General features: G+C 38.8%; 1 long non-coding RNA gene across 1 annotated transcript in view; it reads left to right on the top strand.

Moving 5' to 3' along the window:
• The window catches only part of LOC131082646 (uncharacterized), a 73,180-nt gene extending 47,567 nt beyond the window's left edge, over positions 1-25,613 (top strand). Inside the window, exon 5 of the long non-coding RNA XR_009114373.1 lies at positions 25,537-25,613. This is a non-coding gene — a long non-coding RNA (uncharacterized LOC131082646). The remainder of the gene's footprint in view (positions 1-25,536) is intronic.
• Positions 25,614-25,847: the final 234 nt, after the last annotated feature.

Below are 25,847 nucleotides of genomic sequence, written 5' to 3'. Positions count from 1 at the left end.
GATTTGCTTTCTAGAATCATTTGGAGCCCTATTCAACAAAAATTTTAGGGCCTTAGGCTGGTGTTGGTTTCACTTCCTTCAGGATATCAGCTGTACTAGTGAGCTCCAAGATGGTTAGATCTGCTCTGAGTTGAGCAAAAAAAGAAAACATTTTTTGCCAGAGGCATCAATAGTGGATAAATATTCATTCATGAAAATAGACCTTCAGTTTTCACTAAGTCAAGTTAGCTATTGTTTTTGTTGTCTATGCTGTAAGCAGATGCATTTACAAACATGGAAACGAGTCATCCACGTCCTCTCTTTCCATGTTTTGTTTATTATTTTGAACAGTTTATAAAAATTTCTAGGAGCAGTACAACCCTTCTTGGTCTCAGCCTTCAGTAAAATAACAAATTTTGTGAAGAGGAATTGTGTGGTGATTATTCTTCCTAATAGTAAGTACATTATGAACGTTCAATATATAGAGAGGTGTTAATATTCACATTTGATTATCTGCTTCTTTAACACTCTTTGCTTCTGGGATGCTTTAAAAAAATATTTTCTTAATTCTTTGTTTTTCGGTGAATATTTTACGTGGCCTCCTGGTTGTGCTTTTTCTCCCTGAAATAAAAAATTAGTCACATTTCAGAGTCTGTATTTACATTGTTTAGTCAGTCCTCCTCCTTGTAGCCTGTTGTTTTTGTTGTTTTCTAAATGGTATCCCAAAGAAGGTTTTTGAGGACTGTAATTTTTGACCCATTTTAGTGGGATTAAACACTTTTATGAGTTTATCTTAGATGGCCAAAATATTTTTATTCACTTATAAATATGGTTGTGTGCTTTCACTTAGTACAAACAGAATCCATTACTCAAGAATTACTCAAGAATAGCGAGTAAACAAAAGTCACAAAAACTTTCTCTGATAAACAGAGCATGAAAGGAATGAGAATGAATGATTGGTGTCTATGTTTGCAAATATGGTTTGAAAGATTCAACAATAGTAGTTATGGTTACCATAAGGGAACTCCATGGAGAAAAAACACGGCATTAGCGATGTTGTTAGGCATTTTGAATATATTTCTAGCAAAATAGGGCATGTTTTAAATATTGGAGTCTTAAAAAGTTTTATTAAAGCAAATTTCTCTGAGGCCTAACCTTGAAGGTTGTCATGTTATATTATTACACTGTATAAAACCATGTAAGTTTTACTTAAATTCAGAAAAAGTAGGATGTCACATAATACACAAGAATATATTTTGCCTAAAAATTTTTCCAAACAATCTTTGCTCGTTTTGGTGTGCACTACTCCCTTCTATAAATACAACTATTGATGTCAACCATGCTATTACAGGCTTGTCATTATACCCAAGTTGTTGTTCCTGGTGTAGCTTCTGTAGCTGAAATCTACATTTAAAACATTGACCTAGAAAGATAAAATAAATTTTATTTTTGGAAACCACAAAATTTCAGATGTGTTTACAAAATGGGAATACCTATCAGATTGTGCTGATAAGTAGAGACAATGCACATACAGACTACAGGTACTGTATGGGAAGTGCTGCTTGACCACATTGTGACAGTGGAAATTTGGAGAGCTAGTGTGCCTCATTTGGAAAGGCCACTTTAATCACTAATACACAGGACTCTAATGAGCGATAAAAGTGCTTCAGATAGACACTAAAAATTTTATGACTACCCTCTACTAGTGTGCTGTCTCACAGATGTTCCTCTCTACATGGAGAGAAGCAGAGATAAGTCCTTATAGTGACAAACTTCTTTAATGTCTGTCTATATATAAGTTTATCCAGTTATTTATAAAACTATATAAGGTTTCTAAACTATATTTGTATCTCTTTCTCTCAGCAACCATGCCTTCTGCTATTTTGAGGTGATAGTTGATACCCAAATAAATCCTATTTGCTATATTCAGCCCATCTTTATTTTTGGTTTCTTATAACTAATGGCTGTGGGTCTCATCAGTTTGACCTTGAAAAGGCCTTCTATTTGCCTCAAAGGACAATGCAGATATGATGCACTTATAAAAGGGTAACAAGTTAGCAATCAGGGACCAGAGATGAATTAGAATTCAAGATTTCGTATTATAAATGAGGTGGAGTTGTGGTCAATATGTTACTTCTCATTGGACAAAAAGTCAGGAAAGACATATTCTAACTCACCATCTCTCTGCAACTAAAAGTGTGCTACAGATTCTGCTTGTTCAGTGCTAAATTTGGACAGAAAATGAAATGAATCTCATCTAACTTTAGACCACTCCAGTGAAGATGCCAGAACCAAGCTGGTCACCCCAGGCCCCATTTACAGGCACGTAGACACAGTCGGGTGAGACTCACAGGCTTTGTATGAGATGGATGTTCACTGATTGTCCAACTTGCAGTTATCTGCATGGGTTTGGAGGAAGTCTAGTCTTAAAACGTGATGTTCAGGCAGAATCATCCTCACTGTCAGCTGGAGCTAATGGAAGCTGCAGACATTCAGCACTACTGAAAACCAGAGTCCATTTCTGACATACATAATTTGCAATGATTCTTCTGTGGCCAGGCTGGAAAAGCACTCTCATCTGTTACCAGAAATATGGTACAGAGGAAGTGACAAAAATGAAGATTTAGATCTTAACTCAGCCACAAAACTATTTTAATAGTTGATAAACTCTGTAACCCTTTCATAACCTCAAGTGTATTTATGACTTCTGAGAGATGATCAGAGTTTATATGGTGGTGGGATCTATAGAAGAGTCTACAAATGAACAAAGCTGATAATCAGCTAATTCTTTGATTGCAAATTTCAGCAATTTTGAACATTTAAAATACATCCAAAAGTATAGGACTGCATTCAAGTTTACCTTAAATACTGTCCATCTGTGGTTGCTGAAGTCTATTCAGGAAAGGATTCTATCTGAAAAACAAATGCAGTAAAAATGCAGAGCACTGGGAGATTTTAGAGATCTACCTATTTTTAAATTTCATCTTCCTCTAGTAGATCTCATTTTTAGGACATAAAATTATATACCAGATATATCTTTTAAAAAATGAAACATTTCTTTTCGTCAAAGCAGTAGACGTCAAAGTAGAAAGTACTGTGAGTGTGCAGGGAGGATAGAAAAAAGGGATGGAAATATTTTTGACTTCATGTTCTAGAGAGTCCTGTTTAATATCTGATAAAGGCTTTATAAGAGGCTTAAGAAAGGGTTAAGAGAGATCTTAGACTGACTTGAAGGAAAGGAAGAAGTGGAGCCAAGGCAGTGTCTCATCTGTGGCATGACATGATGGAGCATGGCACAAATTGAAGCAAAGGAAAACTTCCTCTCTCATGATTTTGGAAAGTAATAGCTTTCCTCACTTATGAGATGTCTTGAGTGTAACTAGGGCTTCCCAATGTCAGCAAAAAAAAGAGACCACAATCTCCTTTTGAAAATTTGTTTACAGTGGTGATCTCAGGTTAAATTCCACTTCCATTGAAAGGAAAATACTGAGGATATTGGAACACAGCTTGGGATTTGAGGTGCTAAGATGACTAGAGAGTAAGAAACCTAATTACCTCAGATCTGGGTGGACTGTCTGCATGATACTTATCTGCAGGATACTTATCCTCAGCGTAAACCATGAAAATAGCAAATAAAAAACTTGTTCTCTTTTGCCCTGCAAAGCTATATGTATATTCAGATTATTCTTTTACTTTTACAGGTGTATGGTCTGAACAGGATATCCTGGACTAATTTCAACAGACTGCATTGTGATGCTAGAATCCATGTGAATGCACGGATTCTTGAATATTAAAAAATCCAGTTCTTTCCATCATGACAAAAAGTAGCTAGTAGCTATTTCACAAGACAGAAATACTTCTGAAGGCAGTTGCAGTATCTCATTATATTGGATTGGGAAAAGCCCACACATGAATTGAAATGCTTCAATGGAGTGGATGCTAGTGAGCTATAAGATCTTTTCCTTTGAGATTTTTTTCCAAGCAAACAGTGTAGCCAAGGAGGAAACTAAAATATAAGTGAAAATCAGTATTCTATGTTCAGCTGCTGCAGCTTACATATATTTGACCATGAATTAAAAGCAAGGAAAAACTTTCTTACCATGTGAGCATGGTAAAATATTTAAAGAAGTAGGGCAGAGAATTTCCAACCATGGAAATATTAAAAACTCAGTAAATCTTTTACCAGCCTGGTGTAAATGGCCTACTTCAAGCAGAGTTTGGACTAGATGCCCAGTAGACATCCCTTCCAGCCTCATTTTTTCTATGATTAGAAAGGTTGGGCATTGATTGTACACCTAAGGCAAAAAAACATCAACTTCAGGGTAAAAATCAGAGTGAAAAGCAAGACAGATTTCTGCAGGCAGAATATGTCACAGAACGAAGAAGTTTATTTTTGAAATTATTTCTCCCAACAGCTGTAAGCACTTACCTTCAGGTCAAAGGTAGATTTCCACTTTAAGTTTGAGACATTCACTACTTACTTAAAGTGATGCTAATAAATAAAAGACACCAAAATAGACTCAATGCTTTACCTTTAGCTTAAAGGTAGATGAGAAAACAGCAGTAGTTGCAGTTGCAGGTTTTCCATGCAGAAGAAAGATGAAAGTGAAAAATATTAAGAGCTGCATTGTTTCTGGGATGCCATAAGGTTTGAATGCTGATTAAGGCAGAGGTACAATAAGGACTTGACTTCAGTAATACAATTTGACATTTTCCTGGTGCCTTCTCTGGGACAAACTGGCAAGATACAAATTGGATGGGTAGGAAATTTTCTCCCAGGACGCACACATAAGAAGATGATCAAAGGTTTTTACCAGCCTATCACAAGTAGGATTCCCCAGGGGTCGATATGAGGCCGCACACTGTTCAACATCTTCCAAAATGGTCTGGACAATGAGACAGAAAGCACCCTCACCTAGTTTGCTGATCACACTAAACTGCATGGTAAGGTAGACGGAAGGAAGAAACATCTTACAGAGTGTCCTGGGCTGGTTGGAAGAGTGGACTGGCAAGAATTTAACAAAGACAAGTGGGAAGTCCTGCAGCTGGAAAGAAAAATTGAAAGAGTCCAGTATGGGTCAATATTTGCGTGGTGCACAGCCAACCTTGCTGAAGGGGACCTGGTGCAGGATGAACAGGAGTCAGCAGTGCACTGCTGCAGCAACAAGGGTAAATCAGATCCTGGGCTGCATCTGCAGGGGCATTGCTGGAAGGAGCAGAGATTGAATCGTCCCACTCTGCTCAGAACTTGTGAGGCCACACCTGGAATGCAGAGTGCAGCCTGGTGCCTACAGTTTGAGAAAGATGTGTACAGACTAGATAGAGTCCGAATGAGGCTCTCACAGTTAAAAGTCATAGTCAAAAGGCTGAAGAACATGCACTGTGAGGAAAGACTGAAGGATTTGCTTTGCTGGGAGAAGAAAAGGCCTAGGGGGGACTTCATCACAGTACTATGGTAGTTAAAGGGCAACTACAAAGAGGAGACATGAGGAGAAGACAGGGAGAAACTATTACAAGTTGCAGTTTCATGTCCCTATCAGAAGGAATTTTTTTTCAGTGAGAACAACTGATCATTGGAACAATCTCCCCTTGGATGTGGTAGAGCCCTCATTGTTGAAGGTTTTCAATACACAGTTGGATAGGGTGCTATAAAACCTTGTCTTGGCTCTTTTTCCCATGCAAGATTGGACCACATGACCTTTCAAGGCCTATCCAACCTGGGATATTATGTGATTCTATGAAAGGGGAAGAGATAAAGTATATTTAACACTACTTGGAATGCACCTGTGTGTTAAGGCATTACTTCATCAGGGAGCACACGGTCAACAGTTGATTTAAGCAGACTTGACCACCTGTGACCCATGGTTAATGCCCATACTGACTGTTCTCCACCAGCTCCCAGACTCGCTGAACTATTCTCACACAGCAACAAGCACACACTCACCCTTGAAATAACTTTCCTTTCAGTTGCTTCCCTGGCACTAAAACTGCAAACAAAAAGACTGTCTTTCCAACACTTCTCTCACTGCCAATCCTCCTACATAGGTTACAGGAGGAAAGTTTCCCTGGGTCAAGTGTGGAGAGGAAGAGATTTAATAAAAAATTGTGGAGCTGTACTGGAAGAACTGACAATCGGGAAGGAAAGGAGAGGAGAGTTGGCAAATATTGATTCATGTTCCTCTCTGTCTCTTGGTACTGAACACAGTAATCTCAAATCTCTGTTTCTTTATTGCCTGGAAACTGTACTGCCCATATGTCCCCAGCTCATGGCAGAAGCAGAGCTATACAGGAGATAATTTATCTTTGCTGTTCCACTCTCAGCTCATGCTGCCATGACAGTATAAAAATATTTAAAGGTCTATGGTATTCCTTGCTCTGACATGTGTGCCATTACAATTGGAATACTTTATGACATTTCAGCTGTTCCCTAGTAGGAAAATCTTACTTGAATTGAATGTTATACATCACTCAAGTGGAGACCACCTTCCTATATATGACTAATAGAGTTGCATTTTGCTATGAAATTTTTTCAGCTATCTTTATTTTTCTGTAGGAGAAAGATATTCTTCAATGTCTAAGAATCTCAACAAATTCAAAATTATTGTTAAGGAATCACAATGTGATATATTGCAGTTTGCTAACCAGGGAAGGAAGCTCTTTGTTCTATGGTGGCAACTTTCTGATAACCTTCTCATGTTGCTTATAGTTAAAAAACCAAACAGAAACAACAAAAAGCTTTTGGGTTTATTTATTTATCATTCTATTAGAGGACTGTACCATCCTGAAGGGATCCTGCCACTTTCTGAGTGAATTACTTCTGTCATCTCACTTGTAATCTGAAACATGGAACCAAGTCTCATTTCAGGCAAGTTTTACTAATTGTTTCAATGGACTAAATATAAATTGCATGAAAAAAAAAAGGTTGGGCAGTGAAAACCAAACCTTTCTACCGATATGAAGGCTTAGCCTTCTGCTGGTCTTGTTCTCATAGATTGCACTCAGGAGTCTAGATAGTTTTGTGGGTGACTTCTTTCCATTTCAGACATTTAAACTCGCATTTGAATGAGGTTTGGTGTAGTGAGCTAAAGCAGGTCAGACTTAGTGCATTTGAACATTTGAACAGTGTAACAGAGTCCCACCTTCCTGTGCCTCTGTGCAAGAGCTGAGGAACATGTCCCAAGACCTGGAGGTACTCAATGTCCCCAGACCTGACAAAGGGAAGGTTGGGTCTCTGGTACAGAAATCACCAAACCTCCTGTTTAAATCATGCTAAGCCTCCTCAGTTACCTTGAGACATTTCAGAGTTAAACTTTAAATTCATCTTTTATATCTTATTAAACTTTTTTTTTTTTCATAGAAGAAGACTGGATATTTGAGGTTTAGTTCAACTACTGTAAGCCAGGGACAATCAAAACCATATATTGTGATGCTTCTCAAGTTGTCTTCCTAATTTATGAAGACTGTGTGGGAGAAGACAACAATCTGTACTCAGGAGAAATGCAGTGAATCAGCCTGTTCCTTATGGTGAAATGTTCTTTTAAGCAGCTGCTGTACCTTGTAGAAATAAAAAATAACAACAACAACAAACAAATAAACTCCAGATTCCACTTTAATAAACATCAAAAAAAATTAAGCTGTTGTTCTTTAAAATACGGCACTACTGTCTACAGTCTTAGTGCGATATTTGGTATTGTTTGGAAACATAGCATAATGCTATTTCCCTTTCTATTTGGCTGTAGAAGCAAGGGTTATTAATCACACTAGACTGTTATGGAAATTAGGGAAAGCACAGAGGGGGAATGGTGCAGAGACCTATTGTCTCAGGGAAGAATCAGGGAGGGGCTCTTCCCTAAGGATCCCCATATGCAAAAAATGATGGTTGAGATGCTTTTTTGGGAAACTGAGAGTATTTTCTGCATAGCCAGCTGGCCAGCTAGGGTCAGAGAGAGCCAAGCACAGCCCTCACTGTCTTCTATCAGTGCTGAGCAGAATGCCTGTCAGCAATAACCACGACTTGCCTTGCTCATTGACTGTGCAGGGACAGAAGAGGTGACAGAACAGGTGCTTATGCACACAGAGTCACCTGGAGAAATGGTGATCGGTTTAATTTGATCTGAGTTGTTTATCACTCTTGGTCCCTACTCTGGGAAGTAATGGACAGTATGGAAAGGAGCTGGTAAACTCAGTGACAGCATAGAGTGATGTCTGTTCTTCTATACCTTTTCTGGAACAGAAACCAGCTGAGGATTTGCAGAGATATCCTCAATGTAGAGGATGGTCAGTTCTGATTTTTGGCCTGTATTAACTATCTTACTGTCATTGTGCTAAGAGCATAACAACATGATTTTATAGGTCTGGGAACTTGATGTAAAACCTGAGGAACATTGGGATTATGTTACACAGGAGACTACTTGAAGGGTCATGTACTCTGACATCTCTTCTACTCATTGTGAGAAATGCTGGAAATATTAAAGCCATCACCACTGATGCCTCTGATGGGCACAGTCCTCTGTGATTTATACTCTTTGAAGGCACAGTAGGATAATGTTCCTTTGTGCATTCCCATTTCACTTTCTGGTCTGATCAGATACAACAATGGCCCAGAAAATCTGACAGCCTCAATAACAACTGTTCCTGTTCACTGTGCACATCTGCTACAAGTCTCAAGGGACTTCTAAGGGTTTTGGCCGTCAGTGACTCCATTCCAGATTGTTGTTATGACTACACATAATTGCATTTTAATTTATATGAGGAGAAAGCATTTCAAGCTTTTGTTTTAGTGACAAATCTAGTCTTGGTCACCCTGCCTTACATGATCATTGCAGCCACAGGGGGATTCATCAGCCAAAGAAAGCCAGGTCCTACCATCCACGTGCCAGAGACCACCAAGAACTGCATGTTCATACTCAGAACTATTTCTTGGCTCCCTGGCAACTGTTTCATGAGGTACAAATGACTGATTGAACTAAATAGAAAATGGCCATTCAACATTTCACAGAATCATACAATCATTTAAATTGGAAACTTTATGATCAGGATGTCATTGGCCTTTTTCGCCACTTAGACACCTTCCTGGCTCATGTTCAGCCGGCTGTTGATCAGGACTGATAGGTCCTTTTCTACTGACTAGCTTCCCAGCCACCCCAGCTTGTTGTGCTGCATGCAGGTGTTGTGGCAGAAGGGCAGGACCTGGCACTTTGCCTTTTTGAACCTCATACAATTGTCCTTGACCCACTGATCCAGCCTATCCAGATTTCCCTGCAGGACCTTCCTCACCATGAACATTCCTGCCCAGCTTAGTGTCATCTGCAAACTTACCAAGGGTGCCCTCAATCCTCTTATCCAGACCACTGATAAAAGTATTGAACAGCGATGACCCCAAAACTGTGTTCCTGGGAACACAATTTGTGACTGGCCACAAAGTGGATGTAGCTCAATTCACCACCATCTTCTGGGTCCAGCCACCCAGACAGTTTGCAATCCTGCTAGGAGTGCATGTGGCCAAGCCATGAAGCTTTTCCAGAAGCATGTTGAGGGAGGCAGTGTCAAAGGTTTTACTAACATCTGGGTAGAATAGTCATCCACTAAGGAGGTCACCTTGCTGTAAAATGAGATTGCGTTAGTTGTTTTTGCCCTTATTCTTCCCCAGTCAGAATTAATTTTACCTAAAAGAAGGACCTACACATTTGCAACACTTCTGACCCACTCACAGCCTCCTTCAAATACACTTTTGAGGAAACCTAGCATCAAGCAGCATGAGCTAAAACACACTTTCCACAGAGCAGGTTCTATCTTGCCGCAAAATACAAAATGCTATCTCACAGAACACATTTGCAAAGACATATAGGACTTGTCTAATTCAGTAGGAAATAGAGACTAAGGCATACCTACAAATCCCATTTGGTGAGAATTTGGCACTGGGCTCCTGAAATATTTTAAGGTCCAGAACTTCATTCAGTGGATTTATTCTGTTTCCTTTCCATCTGCAGGATGTGGAAGAAAGGCAACAGCTTTCTTTTGTCCCATTTCACAGACTCCAGTTCACTTCAGTTACATACCCCCTTATCCCATCAGAGCAAAATAGTTTATGAATTCAGATTCGTGCAATTGTCTCTACTGTCTGAGTTAAAATGCTCCAGAAAGTTGATTTGAAGAGCAAGAGGAATAAAGTGATGATTTACAATGTTCATGGCATTGCCATGGTTTGATTTCTCCCAGCAACACCCAGATATGTTCAAATGCAGCTGCTGCTATGTCATTGTAAGCTTTTGTTATTGTGATCAAATTCTTACGGGGGTGGGGGTGTTGTCCAGATTGTAATTGAAGATCCAGGAAATCCTTCATACTGAGGTTAGAGACATTTACATCCCTGGGTCCAGTCTGAGAAACTAAAAACTTGGAATGGAATTTTTTCCAACCTTTTTTTTCCCTGACATTCAGGGTGGCAGCAGCTGTTAGTGCTGATGTTAATGACTTTGTGCCCAGAAAGACACAGCGAGTGACAGATTGTTAATGATTATATAGGGTGATCATCTTTCTTTCTAAAGTATCTTTTTATTATTGTTGATATCTTTCATTGTTACTGACCAGATTTCAATATCATCATTCACAAACAGCCCTTCATCTCAGAAGAAATCAGACTGCTTAGTTTAGGTGGAGCAGCAAATTCCTCACTGGGGGAAAAGAGTTGGTTCTGCTATTTATGTTAGAGATAGGAAGATTTTCTTTCAATTGTGGAGCACAAGAAGTAGCACACCATTACAAACTCTAATTTCTACATATCTTCTAGTATTCCAGCATTAAAAAGACATAACCATGAATGTCGCAACCATGGCCAGAATGTTGCAAATACTTATGGGGATGCTGAATTTTAGATATGCAAGTCCAGTGAAATTCAACAAGGACAGTAATACTCAAGCAAAAATGATGTTGATATTTAGAGATAAAAAAGGCAAATAAACACAACTCTCTGAGTTACTACCCAGGGATGTGGGCTAGTGATGACATTGTTGTTGTAAGAACATAAATCCTAGGCATATGTCCGAAGCTGGCCATCTTTCAGTTATCTGGAAAAAATCCAAGAGCAGAGGTAAAATTCATGTTTCTGTGGGATGTATGGCTCCCTTTTCTGTACATTTTCCATTCCATTTTTATTTGTGTGTTGTGTGTGTGTTGGGAGTGAACTGGGGCCATGCTAGTGGCAGCGAGTGCTCAAACAAACAAGCTCTGCTGAACCCTCTGGCAGAGGGAGGCTGGGGGCGAGCCCAGGAGCTGAGTCAGTGTGCTCAAACTGAGAGATTTAGTGGGAATACATCAGCATCAGAAAAGTGATGGCTGGAAATGCATCTGAGCTCTAGGGTGGGCTATTTTAAGTATGAAGAATTAATTGTAGCTGACCTCAGAATAAGTCTGCAGGTTGGACACTCTTTTATAATGTGTGACAGGCTTGTCAAGTACTCAGAACAGGCACATGAATGCATCAGTTCAGCAAAGCTGGGCTTCAGATCCAGTTTCTTTTTCTTGTATGCTGGCACCCTATTTGCCTGGCTTTTTTAGAGGACATGAAGGTGAGCAGCAGGAGTAGGGAAAGCAAAGCTTTCACTTGCTCTTTATATTTTTCCAAGAAAAGTAGAAAGGTCTGCAAGGTCTCCATTTCATCCCAATATGGAATGGAAAACCGTTTCTCAAATTGAACATATTCCTGGAATGGGAATAAACAGTTTCCTGCTTATTTCTATTAATGGTTCTTCATTCTTTCCACGGATTTCAGATTATGAAGTCCAAACACCTTTGAATACTGGTCCTTGCAGGAGATGCTTAGAATGGTTGCTCATGTGTGAGTGAAGATAGAGGGCAGTGGCCATACAAAAACATCCCACACTTTCCTTCCTTTATTTTCAAAGTATTCCTTTGGCCTTCAACTAACACCAATCATTTAGGGGAAGAAAGATATGATGAAAGCCTGTCATAAATAATTATATAGTCCTGCATTTCTCTCAGCAATGTTCAGCACTTATTTTTGAAGCATGCCACCACTAATACACAATTGTTAAAATGCTTCAAGTTATTTGCTTTTTGTGTAATGATGATTTTTTTCCACTGATGTTTTTTATTTGATGAAAACAATGCAGCCTACTGGGAGCTAAGAAGATCCTGTATTCTAACCCATGTGAGACAAGGATTTGACTAAGACCTTATCATCCTAAGCGTGATTGACCGGGTCAAAAAGAAAAAAAAATAGAAAAAAGAAACAAAGTTAGGAGGTAGCAGGAAAAAATGAACAAATGTCCACTGATTGAATACTTGACACCTCTGGTGAATGAACTTGGGCAAGATGATTCATAATATGATGATTTTATTAGATTAGGGATATTGCTAATTAAGTAAGCAGCTGTTGCAGCCAAGTGCTTCATCTTCTAACCATTTTTCTCTTTGCTGTTCTCTGGAATCCTGTGTCTCTTATTATATTGTTGTACTCAGAACTTGTAATAATTTTCCATGCCTTTTATGCCTTAAATTAATCTAGCATAATGTTGCATGGGAACCTTCTGCCAAGATGTTCTGGTGAATGTTCTAGTGCAGCATATATCTGGCCACTTATAGAGCAGCAGAAAGCTTTAACTTAGTGCTCAGAGATCAACACCATCCCTTCTTCATTTCCATGTCATGTTTAAAGTGTTGCCTTTAACTAGTCTATCTTTTTTGTGCAATATTGGCTCTAGAAAAGATAGAAGATAAAACACTCTTTTATAATTACCATCAAAATGTGATATCTGCTCACATTTTGACTTGATCGATCTTAGCGACTTTTAATGTCAAGATGTAGGAATTGCAAGAAATAGTAAACTGGAAATAGAGAAGAAAAGGAAGATAATATCTTTACAATAGTGCATTAGCTTTACAGAGATAAAATTTTTAACACTATGGTAGTCCAGCATTCTAGTGCAGCATATAGCTGGCCTCTTATAGAGCAGCAGATAGCTTTACCTCAGTGCTCGGAGATTGATACCATCACTGTTGAAGAAATCTGCCAGTTTATCTGTCCAAAAAGTACTAAGAGGTACTTATCAGCCTTCTACTACTGTTCCTTGCAAGACTGAGCAAAACTGCATAGAATTTTCTTTCCCATCACCTGGCTGGGAATCACTTGCATTGGTGATATGTTACTTCTGCAAGAAAATGAAATGCTGCAATTACACTAGGAGATTGCTCAGCTCAAGCCTTAAAAGCCTTGAACTTCCTCACAAAAGAAGCTTTCACTTCAGATGATTTCAGCACTGGTATAATGAGTCAGAGCACAGGAAAAACATTCCTGTGAATCTTGAGAAGTACTCTGGGTAGGCAAATATCATATACCTTCTGCATAAACTGCAGTTCAGTTCTGATTTTGGCCATGCAAATAATGTGATCATGTGAATGGGTCCAGATAGTTGCACCCTCACTCCATTCCCAGAGCCTAGAATGCAAGGAACACTTTAATCTTAGCAGGACAAAATGGTTTGCACTACACTGTATTCAGCCAGATTGGGGTTCAGGCAGAATGGGTATGTAACAGTCTGAACCTGTCTGTCCTACATTTGTTTACTTGCAAACTCTGAAGCAAGTGAAATCCAGGTAGCGTGCATTTCATAGATTAGGTAGGTACAGGAAATGCCATTTTGAGAGAAAGAAGGTTCAGATACGAAGGACACATAACTATTAAGCAATCTGCCCTGTCTGACCATTCATACTCCCAGTGCCAGAGACTTTCACCGCTGGGACCAAAGTCCCTTCACAGGGGGCAGCTCCATTGAACCCACAGCTGTCCTGCTTGGCTCCCCACACACCCCATTCCACAGCAGGACCAGGTTTCCTGGCCAGTTCACCTCCTGGTTTCCCATAGAAGGGTCAGAGTTCTGGTTCCTTGAAGCCATTTACTCACAGTGCAGTGAAATAGAAAGAACTTGAGCTGCTGCCTCCAAGGAGGGACCCCCAACAAAGGAACCCCTGGGCTGTTACACCCCCAGTCCAAGGGCACAAAAGTCTCATTCCTCCTCTTCAGTCCTCAGCTCCTGAGTGCCTTTGAGTGTCTGGTCCCTGGCTCACAGGTCCCCGGGCCCTTTCTTATGCAAGGGGTCAGCGGTTCACAGCCCCTTGCCTCCTGCTACTCACACTGAACCTGCACACTGAGCTGCCTGCTCTGAATGTACCCCTTAACACAAGAATTTATAGAACAATTCAAATATTTAAAGGCAACTTGCCAAAAATCTTGCTATAAATCATGGGCATATTTAAACAGAACAAAGTAATATTACCTATCATAGAGTTTGTACTCAGAATTAGGAATAAACAGGAAGCTAAATTTTATGGGTGAAGTTCCAGTTAAAGATATTGTAAATGGAAAGAACAGATTGTTGAGAATGATGTGTTGTAATTAGGGCTATAGGGGGACAGATTATAAGAAAATAAAGATAGTGTTTTATTTTTTTATTTATTGTATTTTTATTTTATTTTTTTAATTTTAATTTTTCAATTTTTAAATTTTTTAAATTTTAGTTTTTTACTTTTAAAATTTTATTTTATTTTTATTTTTATTATTTATATTTTATTTTAATATTTTTAATTTATTTAAAAATTTATTTTATTTTGTTTTTATTTTATTTTATTTTGTGTTTTAATTTTATTCTTATTTCATTTTATTTTAGATAGTGGTAGAATTTTTGCTGGAGTTTATCTTCTTTTGGTCCCAAATGATTTCTGATCGTTATATATGAGCAATAAAAAATGTGACTGTGTGGGCTGGCTATAATGAAGCTGGGATTTTGTATTCATTCATCACAAGATGTAACTCCTAAGTGCATCTGTTATCTATTTCAAGATCGTATTTCTTTTGGGTAGTTTTATGGATAATTGAGTTAGTGAGGATCTTGGTAGAAAATCATCTGGAAAGAAGGTACATAGAGATTTCAATGTGGTTTCTCTTTTGTGTACTCAGTAGTGACAGAAGAATTTAAAAAAATGTTTACTTTATACAGATTTAGCCACATAAGCTTTAGCTTAGCATTTCATGCAGTTGTGATGATCCTCTCTATCTGTTACATGGAAATTCATCTGTTGTCTTATACACCTGTCCTGTGATGTGGAGAACTCTTATCCCTCGGCAATTACTCTACAGATCCTAAATAGTATCTTAGGTGAGACACTTCCAGTGGCTGATAACATAAAACTTGCTTTTGGGATACAACAAAAACCTCTCTGCTCAGGTTAAACTCTCTGAGAAGCCCTCCAAGGAGAGAGAAACATTCCGGTCTTGCAAAGTCCTAGTGGAAGCTGGGTATAGACTTCAGCAGGTACAGATAAAACTCCAGTCTCAGGCATTAGGCTGCCCCTCTTCCCTAGAAGAGGAAGCATGTGGCAACAAAAGCCTACATGCAAAAATTCTGATCTCATTTAAAGCTCTTTAGTCATGTGTTGCTTGCATATATAATTACAGTGAACTTCAGAAGCAACAGAAGCAGTGAGTTGCTGACACAAGGGAAGGAAATGGAGGTAGGCATAAGCTCGAACACGGTCACATGCATGAGTCAGTGGAGAGTGTAGACACTCTCTGTGCAAACAGCAGAAGCTGTTTAAAGAAATACCTTCTCAGCTGTTTGCTTACTGGAGGCTACTGTTCCTGCAACTCTGCTGGTAGGAAGGAATATGTATGAATCAGAGGCTCCCACTCACAGACCCACATCTTCATGCAAGACCACTTTTATTACTTGTGTTAGTGAAGACTCTGAACCTTATGGTCCCATCAGGGAGATACAGGCACAAACTAAATTATTCTGATTCTGTGATGAGGAGGGAGAAGAAAATGGTGAGCAATGGAAAGCTGTAAATTAATAGCCAGACATCCACCAGAAATGGTTTCTCAAAAACCTAAATTGGTGAAGAAGTTTATTTTCCACTACCTCCAAAAACCTCTATCATTCCTTCGTGTGTGCTGCAATCAGAAATTTGTTTATGGTGGAAAATATGCTTAGTGCTAGAGGAGGTATAAAAGTATAAGCAAGGATTAAATACCTGACTCCTCCCGATTTTCAGCATGACCTATGTTATAAATGAAGACGCTTACTGTAACAAAGTGTTGCCCTCTCTACCTTTCAAGTATTTCGCAGCGGACCTCAATGCACTGTTTTTCAATGCATTTCTGAGAAGCATTGAGTTTTTGCCTAGAAATTGCTGTGCTATTTTTGCATATTCAGATCTCTGTATCATTCCAGTTTGGAGAGGCCAACTGTTCCCTCTGTTTCCATATGAAGATAGAATGAATCAGTGTTGCTTCCATCCGTACTGCCATTCCCCCAAATGCTTTCACAGATGTACTGGGAACATGGAGTTCTGTGGTCTGTAACTGTAATACCCCAGACTGGGCTGCTCTCAAAGGCCACCCTTCAGAAACCATATGATTATAAGTAACTCAAGGCTGGTAGGAGTTACCACACATTACATGAGGAAGGATCCCATAGGGCTGCTCAGGTGATAGCAAAGCTTTAGCAGGAAAAAGATTTCACAGAAGCAAAATTTCACTGAAGGTTTCCAGCAATCTGATTTGCATGATTAGGAGAAGAAAATTCCCATGTGTCTAAAAGTGGCCAGCCCACTAGATGGCCCAGTACTTACTAGATGACTTATGACTTATAAGGAAGCTCTACTGGTTGTCATATCACTTCTTTCCAATTTGTTGTGTACATTTTGGCTTGCTGTGAAAAAGCTTGGTGCTTGGTACTGGCACTTAATATACTTTATTCTCCTCAGAAATCCAGCATATACTCCTGAGTATAAGAAGACAGGTGATTTTATGCACAGCCTGCTGTGAGAATGAGTTCACAGCATCATGGCACATCAGTTGTAATAGCTCAGCACAGGTATCAGTGTGAGTTCAGAAGGGAACAACTAATTAAATCCAGATTCCTGATGAAGGAATCAGGGAAGGTAACAAAGTACGGCGGCAAGACAATGACAACAGGAGGGAGAGGAAGGTCTTCAGCTTCTAGGACTTCCAACTCAGCAACCCTGAGCATTTTTTTCCTGACACTCCAATAGCAATAACATCAATAACAGTTAGGAATAAAGTGTTACACTAACAGTTGAGAGAAAAATGAAGGCCACATAATCTTTCCCTATCTGTGAGACACTTAGGCTCCACCAGCTGTGCTGGCTGGCTTCCTACATCTGGGTTCCAAAATGGGTAACAAGAAAACTCTGAGAGTACTATTTTAAGAACTCTGGCACCAAGCAGAGAGGAGAAAGGGAAAAAAAATCCCAACTCTCCACTTCTTTACTGAAATCATTCTGTTGAAAGCATTTCTGTTTGGCTGCCACATCTCACCAAGCAGCCTAATGTGCCAGCTATTAGTACCCAGCAGAGAGCATGTTTGCAGCTATTCAGCAAAATTATCACATGTCCTTACCGAAGGAAAGAGGGATCAGCTGCCGAATACTGGAGCTGATGAAGAGCAGAGCTATTAAAGCAAGCAATAAAAAAACCCACAACCCAGAATGCAGACTGATTTTTATTATTATTTTTTTAACCTAATGGATGACATTTATAAGTGGAAAGTATGAGTCAGTATGCTGTGCCAGCATGGGGTCTTTATGATGTTTTCATCTTGCTTGTTCTTCCTTCTTGGCTAGGACCATTCTGTCTTGTTGATTTGTAAATTTTAAGTTCCTTGCAGTACTTCGGAGATGGGCATTTACGTGTGTTTTTGTGTGCATGTAAGTGACCATAGGTCAGTGAACTGGAAGTAAAGGGCTAAACTACTCAAGAAAATTTTTAGGGAGTAGTGGGACTACTTTACAGTGCTGGGACCGCTTAGATGAATTATTGCTGCCAAAGTGTCACCACTGCCAAATGTGGCAGTGACGTGAGTGTGGGAGGCAAACACCCACTTGCTAGCGAGGACAAAATGGACACAGCTCCTTCTCTGCAACACTAATCTAAGCCAAAATACTTTAAAAACAGAGTACTGTTTGTCCTTTGGTAGCACATGAGCAAATAGAGCACATTTGACACAGAGCTTCTCTGCAATGTCACATCTCTAGCATGTAACCAAGAAACAAAATTATACTACTTATTGAGATGATATCAGAGTCTGGTTACCTCAGAAACAACACACTCGATTCTAGATTCTGACTCCAGAAAGTTCTCTCTACATTGCAAAATCAGGCCTGAAGCACTTCCCAGGGTGAATTAATCAAGGAATGCCAGGTATGGGAAAGTCCCCTTCTGACCCAGCATTATTTCATGGCGGCTTCTCCTACTCTGCAAGTCCCTGACACCGAATTCACGTTTTGACAGGCAAACTCCAGCTAGGAGAGTAATTTCCAGGGCCCAGGCAAGGCAATGTCACCTAGCCATGGTGGTCTGGGCTGGTGCAGCAGCGGGGTCACCCCACAGCTTCCTGAGAGTGCCGGGAGGTGTGAGGGGCCCGCAGAGCCCTTGCCTTCCTTTTCCCACAGCTGATATGGGTCACGCTCAGCGCAGCTGAAAATTGAGCCCTCGGGCAGGCAGCTATAATGAATTCACTAGATTAGGCAATGAAAGCCAGTGTGAACAAAACAACCAGCTGGCTCAAGAATATTTCGCACTAGCATAAAAATGCTATGGTAGGGGAGGAAACAAGCTTCAGAACCGTCCCCTTTCATTCCTCTGAAAATCATGCCCATCTTTAATGCATATTCTTATAGCCTCCATATATCTGTGAAAGTGAAAAGAAGTAAAGGTATTTTCATCCTCTGTGTACTGTTACAGTCATTGAAAATAGTAAACTCATGTAAGAATGTGAGGCAGCTTGAAAAGAACTTGTTTGTGGGGGAATTTTACTTGAAGCTCTATAATTTTTTTCTTTTCTTTCATAATGATTATCAGAATCTAACTACATCATTCAGGTCTTTGTAGTTATTTTTTAATTCTGGAAAACTAAAAGTTTTATAAATATTTATAAGCATTATTTCTAAAAAATCTAAAGTAATAAAATTATACATATAGGGTAGTGTAGTTCCAGAATCAGAAACTGAAAAGCTGCCCTACCCTTATTACTGGAAGTGGAAAAATTGTTTCAGCATAGACTAGAGTGACAGAGAGGACTTGACTCCAGTTTCTTTGCTTTTGTCCTTTGTCTAGGGTTGTGTTGAAACCCTGTGTTTCCAAACGTTGTTTTTCCTTTATCTGAGAGGTGACTTTTCATATGTGAGCCAATCCACCCACACTCTTCCTGTGATTATTCTCAAGAAATAAGAAGAAAATTCCACACAATGTCCATACCCAATAGGATTGCAAGCCTAGTTTCACTGGATTAATAGTTTGCTTTCCTTTCTAGTTCACAAGAAATGTGTGTTCCCATGAGGTGATTTTGGAAAATGTGTTATTCGACTGGAGGAATCTCGCCTATGGATGCCACCAGAAAAAAAAGATGTCAGTAAAAAACAGCCTCACATTTGCATTTGAAGGAGTGAAAGGCAACACTTAGGAATTCCCACATGGCATTGCCCTTACAATCTCCTGAGGAAATCCACCATAAAATACAGTATGTGCTGAGAAAAGGCTGGGGCACCTAAATTTGGACTGCTTTTGGCTTCAGCTATCCAGAAATCCCCACAACAGGTGCCAAATTAAGTCACCCTACTAGCTGCTTTCCATGGCTGAAGGTCAGTAATAGTTAACATGGAAAGGAATTTGGATAGCATGTCTCACAATCCGAGAGTGCTGTGCCTGCTCGAACATACCAAGGCATTCTTACCTCAGAAAACCTCAAGTGCAGAGCAGTTTCACTTTCCTTTGACATGGCAGCAGCTTACAATTTGTAAAGAAAACACATTAGTCTTTGGTATCAATGTTAATTTATGCCACATCTCCTATCTATTTATAACTCCAGCATTCTAAATTAGACTATTAGATGCAAATATATTGTAATCTGACAGAAGGCAAAATATTCCATAAATCTGATTTGGAAAAGGGAAATATTCATTCATATATAGCTGACTAATGGCTCTACATTTGCAATTTCAGAAACATGATTTCTTCAAAGAACTGCTGACAATCCATGTTAAACTTTGAAGATTAGTGTGTTTAGCCATAATTTTGCTCCCATTTGAATTTTATTTTGTTGTCAGCTTGTTTCTTATTGCATTCTTTGTTTCTTAGAACTTGTATAAATAGAGGATTTTTGTTTCTTGAAAGCCTTTTGATCTCCTTTTCATTTCCCACCTGCAATTATAACTCTTTCTGGGTGACATCACCCATTAGATGCAGTGGAAAGAATTCTGATAAATAACTGAATAAAGAATTATTGACATCAAGTGGAAAATAGCCCTCTGGAACTGATGAGCTCTCAAAAAGTCTGTCTGCCTGCAAGAATCACGGATGAGAATCATTACAATCAGGCAAATACAGAAAATACTCTGTGCAAGGTGTTCAGTGCAAACTCAATGTCCAGAACTGGAAAATTCATGAAGGTGGTTGTTAGTGCAAAGTTAAATATTTAACCTCGCCAGCTAGAGAGTACTCACAAGTGTGGATACACCAGTAGTGATATATTATGATGTTTTATTTCAGTAAACAGGGAATTAGAACAGCCCCTGCAATTTCTCTTTTTTCCCCCCACATCTTATTAAATTCAGACAGGGTGCACTTTTAAGAATATCCTTCGTATAGAGGAATTTCATTCTCCAGTGAAACACTCAGTAAGTGCATGGTAAGTCCACATTCCTGTTGGTTTTCTATTTTACCATTTTCCTTAGTCCTCAGACTATTAGTTGTTACATCTATGTCCAAACTCTGAGCAAGCATTAAACAGTATAATTCTTTGAATGTGGCTGGAGTTACCCTTAAACTGGTCCAGTCATGAATCTAGTATTCTTCTAAAGAACTGAAGCAAGCACTGGTATATACAACTGTTGTAGTTTTGGTCTGGATTTTTTTTTTTTGGTCTCTGTGTGTGTGTAAACTAGAGTTACACTGATGTTAAGCACAGACCATATCCATATTTACTACATGGATATAGAGTTATGGACTGCAACCCACTTTCTTCTTTTAGGAATGAAATTATCTTTGAGGAGACATAACAAGCAGATGTTGTTTTTGGGCTCTGTCTGGTCTGTTGCAGTGCTTACTAACATTCACAGCATAAAATTGAAGACAGGCAGTGTGTAGCATGTACCAATAATCCCAAGTCTTGGTTCTTCTTTTGTAGGAACAGAAGAAGTGTAGAGAGGAGTTTCTGTCACTTTACATTTTTTTTCAAAGAAGACAGAAGCATTATCTATCTCAGTTTTGATACTCTTGGTTTGCTGTCTAGAAGGAATGTGATAGATAATTCCAGAAAATTTTGAGGCTTACTAGACTAGAGTTTAACCCATGGTTATAGATTATCATCATTATAGTGACTTTTTATAAAAATCTGCTAGATCTTTCTTCACTGAATAATAAGACATAAAAAGTTACTGGTACAAGAGCAGCACTGCTTACTAATAGGCATGGATAATGATGGATAATGTCAGGGCTTTCCATTGTACTTTGAATTTACACAGCTTATCACTTCATAGTAGAGATGATCCAAATGCATTCTCTGGTTCAAAAGTAGTTCCCCTCTGGAACAACTTAATAGGTGCTCCTACTTCAAACTAAATTATTTCCAGTTACCTCTAAACCTAGTTATATCTAGAATTTTTTTCATGCATGGGTTATATCTGCTCTAAATCCATAAAAGCTACTCTAGGTTTCTACTATTGCAAAAGCAAAAATAAAACAGGCACTGCCTATCCTCTCATTCCCAGGAGCAGCTGACTCTCCCTCTTTGGAATGGCACTTATGGGATATCCATGATCTCTGCAGAAATGACCAAACTAGATTTGATTTAAAGCAGATATTTTGAGAATTCAGTTAGAGTATGTAAGTGAGGTGATGAAAGCTTCTGCTAAGTCATCCATGGTCTTGTGATAGATCCCTGGTCTCAAACACAAAAAGAGATGGAAATCAGAAAATGGTTTTAGAAACTCTCATTCTGGGAGAGATGTGTTTTGCATATGACCCGTTCAAAAATGTCAGCAACAGTGTATTTGCCTTTCTTGATCTTTGAATCAATACCTTCTGGCTACATAAGACACTAGCAAACACATTTTGACTCCAAACAAATTATTTCAAAACTGTCACAAGTGACTTTTTACATTAATCATCATTTATATGACATTTACAGTTCCTGGCAAAAGCCAGTACAGACACACCCAAAGAGCCACTATTTTCCTTTGAGAAAGGAGAACCTCCGAATGATTCTTTTACCAAAGAAGATAAGCAGTTTGTTGGATGGCAGACTTCTACTTCATACATCTTATTTAAAATCATATAGGTGATAGGTAGTCATTAAAGGGAAAATTGTGACCCCTGTGAGTGCAGTTGGTGATGTCACATAGCTGCACTGTGCTTCATACTGTCCAGATGACACAGTTCCTCATTTTTCTTCATGCTGGGTTGAGATCATTGCTTAGGTGAGAGGCAATTACCTGAAGCACATCTGAGAGATGCTGGCAGACTGTCTGAGAGAGGTACTGTCTGAGTCTGAAGGAGCAATTTCCTTCCTTTTAGCCAAGCTTGGGGAATGAGAGAACCTTTTAGGATCTTTAGGTGCATCTTGATGCATTGGCAACAGCAGTAGCCAGGGATTGTTCTGTTTTATTTTCTTGTTTACAAGCACATGTCCAAATGAAGATTTTCCAATGTTTTGTCTATCCAGGGTAAGCAATCATGTGCTCTAGGTTTTAAAAGCATTGCAAACCTCATCAGGAGTAAAATACACTTTGTTTTCTACTCCAGGTCTTTTGTGCATTGCTGCTTAATTGCTATCCTCACTTCCATTACCATTTCCATTCTGGACATGCACTAATTACTGTCATTTTAGTTCATTGTATCTGAAGGACAGTCACTTACAAAGCAACAGATAAGATCACAAGTGGAATATGTGCTCATGGTCCTCACATCTGGAGTTCTGGATGGATGAACTTCTACTCCAGTGTCATCTTTATTTTCTGGTCTAGTATGCTGATTCTCATTGAATACTACTGATATAATAACTTATTGTAATAACTATATGTTATATCATATTACAATATAACTATTATAATGAAGTTATAATAACTTGGGATTTTATTAAGAGGAAACTTGTCTAGGTTTTGAAGGTTGGAAGGCATTTATTTTAAATTGTGCCATCTTAATTTAATCAATTAAGTGAGGTTTTGTATATATATGTGAATATATATATTTATCCAGAGTATTTGGGACAGGTGCATCATATAAATTGATCAGATGATTGCATTAATTACATAGCTGTTGAAGATATTAAAAGCAAGAATTTGCTAGAAAATGCCATAAAATTGCTAGTACAGAAACTGAGGCACGATTGTGGTTTGTCAGACCTACTTATCTGAAGGCTTCTCTTTAATAATTTTTGCTATTAGAGAAGATAAGATGACTTCATTGCCCAGCACAGAGGAATGAAGCTATTTCACAGGTTGATGCAAACAGAAGCAGGTAGCTGAAATAGTTTATTGGGTTCAGTCCCTCACTATTACTGCACTGCACACGGCTGTTACCAGGTCAGAGAGTTTTTATTTTTAGTTCACCATTAAGGGGGCATTATAATCTCTTTATTAGTTTTTCTGAACATAGCACATAGCATCATAAATGCTTTATTAATGCATTCAGAAAACAGGTAGCAGAGCTTGTCTCTTTTTACAGCCTATTACCACCTGGTGCTGCTAGGGCAGCATGAGGACTGAGACTTCCACTGAGAAACTGTCCAAGATCTTATTTCTTGTAACAATTTCAGTTAAAGTACATCTCAAGAGATTAACAAAGTGGATGGCAGTATGAATGAATACAGATTTTACAGAAGTCTGTTCCAAAGATGAGCCAATTCAATAGTGGTCTTTTCTGTAGTTTCACAGTGTTTTCTGGGATTTTACAAGAGATCTTCAGAGTAAAATATTTTCTCACTGTAATTTAAGAGAGTAAGCAGGCAACACAGACTTTTCAAATGTATGAATTTTGTTGGGAAATCCTTGTATCTAGTGACTGTATTTTAGCCATCTGTTAGTTAGGCATTGTCTTTCATTATTGTATTAACCTGTAGGACTTTCATTATACTTTCATTGCTTTGGTTTCTTTGGAAAGAGAAAAGTTTTCTGTTAAAACATCAAAGGTGAGCTTCATTATAAATAATTAAAACTGTTCTGCTAACTCTTTCAGTCTGCAAAGACAGCCAGATAACCAAAATTTTACCGTTAGGGTCATGTTTGGACAAACATCTATGAAAACAAGATTTCTTATCAGCTTCTAGCACTTCCACTTGGCATCTCAGCTGGAAATACCAGAAGAAAAGCCTTTCTGTTAGGCCATGGTCATTTCCAGCTCTAGTCCCTGGTGGAAATCAGAGGTGCCAAATTAATTCTGCTCATGAAGGGTTCAACATAAGTTCATTTCCAAACATGCATTAAGGTTTCTTTTGTATTTCTTCCTTAAAGCCTGTGTGGAGGCTTGTTTTGTAAATGCCAGGCATTTTTGTGGTTTTGTTTGTTTGTGGTTTTCTTTTTTTTTTTTTTTTTTTGTTTGTTTGGCTTAGGCTTGATTTCTGTTTTATTCTGTTGTTTGCTTTTTTAAAAAAAATGGCTATTTGTAAACCAGGAGTGCCTTCACTTCTAATTGCTGTCACAGGATGTGACTCCAGCCAATAGTTCTAAAAAGGACTGTTGTTTTCACATATGTTAATTGTCTCTTTTTCTGTAAAAGAGAAAGGAAATGGTTAAGGGATTGGAGGGAACTTTCCTTAGGTTAATTATGTGATAGATGAGTAATGTGATGATTGACTCTCACAATTAATAGACACATATCATGTATATAGGTTAAGAAAAGTTTCATGGATTTATAGTTATGTTGTACCCCCTCGCGTGGTTATCAAGGGACAGCTGGAGATGGGACATCTGAGAGGGCTGGCCAGTCACTATGGTGACACTGACCTCCAATCAGGATTTGAGGAAGAGATCTCCACCACTGGACCGTGCAGAAGGGGTTGATGGACAGAACTTTGGGAGGGGTTAAAGAGTTAAAAGGAGAAACCTCCATGGTGAGGGAGAGCACATGGTGGGCAAAATCTTTTGGTCCAGGTGACATAACCTTTTGTTTCTGTTCAGTCTTCTGGTGTACTTTTGATAAGGTTTAATAAACCTTCCTAAACTATGAAAAGTGAGTGGCTGTTTCTCACAGTTATTAAGTCTTGCCCTTTTCCACAGAGTATTTTTTTCCTGCCCAAGGAGACTTGAGCAGCAATCCTTTAGATTCCCTAAGACTACCCTAATGACTGTATTTCAGCATAGTTTGGGAGTGGGAAGAAAGAGAGTCTTGGCCAATTTAGCTGAAGCTATTCACCTTTTAATAAAAAAAAAATACAAATTAGATGAAGATGTTTAATACACATAATATTCTGACAAGTGATTAAGCTAAAAGATGGTTTTATTCTCTGTGTTTACCCCAACATTTAGATGACTGCATATGAATAGATCTGTTTCTGCTGGAGAGGTAGACCAGATTCTCTGTTACAAAATGTGTTAAAACCAAGACCACGCTTGCAGAAGGTGAGTTCAAGACCTCTGAGGGTGATGAAGAATGTGAGTTGAAGACTTTCAAAACCTTTTCTGAGTGCTCTAATGGCAACAGTGAACATGGCATAAGCACCTCTTTCAGCAAGTTTTCTTTGTGTATGATGACAGATCCAGTAGAAGTGTTGTGAGAGCTCCCAGACCTTGAGGGAATGTTTAGTTGGATTTTTAGTTCAGTGGATATTTAGTTCACA

This window comes from Melospiza georgiana, chromosome 4 (assembly GCF_028018845.1).
Source record: "Melospiza georgiana isolate bMelGeo1 chromosome 4, bMelGeo1.pri, whole genome shotgun sequence".
Taxonomy (NCBI): Eukaryota; Metazoa; Chordata; class Aves; order Passeriformes; family Passerellidae; genus Melospiza; species Melospiza georgiana.
The sequence above is the reverse complement of the archived record's forward strand: the minus strand, read 5'-3'. Positions and strand labels throughout refer to the sequence as shown.